Below are 1,218 nucleotides of genomic sequence, written 5' to 3'. Positions count from 1 at the left end.
CCAAATACTGATTCCTAACCCCAATCTAAACAAGGCCTGAGACTGGAACATCGACAACTATTATATTGAAAGGTGCACACGCATGGTATGGTACATAGTTTGCATATGGAAATCGATCCAGTGTGTGTGTGTGCTAGAGTATATTTTGCAGGCCCTATACATTAGCATCGATTACCAAGATTAGCATCCGTTACCAAGGCCATAGCTGGCACAAGGCACATTTTACCATTCTTAGAATAACCAAGGCCATGGATAACCTATTTGTAGTACGACAACGTGCAAAACTTGCTGGTGGTCAATAATTCACTGCTATATTAGTTTACTAATGCCTGTTGGTATAACCCACCTTCATCGATGAATAGTGTAGCAATGTGTATTGGTATATTAGTTAGTGATGATACCGATCTAAATCGCTGGCGATACAGTCAATCATTCTCTGATTCAATTATTGCCGCTAGTCACTCCAAGTCCATTCGAATATTCGATCCTCACTTAGTCACTTGTAGCAATACTTGAACATAACCATACTGCTCTGAACTAGAATAGCATAGATTTATGTTATAAACGGAAAAGTTAACGCAGGCCTGACAGAATCCGTTGTAGTCTAGCTGGTTAGGATACTCGGCTCTCACCCGAGAGACCCGGGTTCGAGTCCCGGCAACGGAAATACTTTTGCCCAACTCCTCTTTTTCTTATCGCTGGCAGAGATTTTACCGGTGGATAAGAAGCTGCTTAGGCCTTAGGGACTATCCAAAATGATTACTTTTTTTTTTTGTTCCAAATGCATATGTAATTCTTCTGTATGCCTCTTCATACAATTGATATATATCTTGTCTGCTTGTAGTAAACTTTACTTTATCTTCACTATTTAAACATGACGTTCCGGTCTTCCGGAGAAAAGCTGCTCTCATGCATGTACTCATGCCCAAACTGTCCAATTCGAGAATCTCTGCATTTTTGGCAACCTACAAGATATTAAAGAATGCTTCACCTCTCTCACTTTTCAAGTTCGATTCGCCAGATGTGAACCAATGTGAACGTGAACCAATGTGGAGCTGTTTGTCAATGTAGAGGTGGTGCAAGCTGCAAGCAGGTGAACGTGAACCAAACATGTTTTAGGCTTTTATTTAGGTCTGGTTTAGTTTCCAAAAAATTTTACCCTAAATTATTACTCCCTCCGTTCCTTAATATAAGCCATATAGTTTTTAGCACCAATAT

At 40.0% G+C, this 1,218-nt stretch overlaps 1 non-coding gene across 1 annotated transcript; it reads left to right on the top strand.

Moving 5' to 3' along the window:
- Positions 1-593: 593 nt before the first annotated feature.
- Positions 594-666, top strand: TRNAE-CUC (transfer RNA glutamic acid (anticodon CUC)). The gene has a single exon. It is a non-coding gene; the product is annotated as a tRNA-Glu (tRNA).
- The last annotated feature ends 552 nt before the right edge of the window (positions 667-1,218 follow it).

This window comes from Miscanthus floridulus, chromosome 1 (assembly GCF_019320115.1).
Source record: "Miscanthus floridulus cultivar M001 chromosome 1, ASM1932011v1, whole genome shotgun sequence".
NCBI lineage: Eukaryota > Viridiplantae > Streptophyta > Magnoliopsida > Poales > Poaceae > Miscanthus > Miscanthus floridulus.
This window is presented reverse-complemented; position numbering and strand designations above follow the sequence as displayed.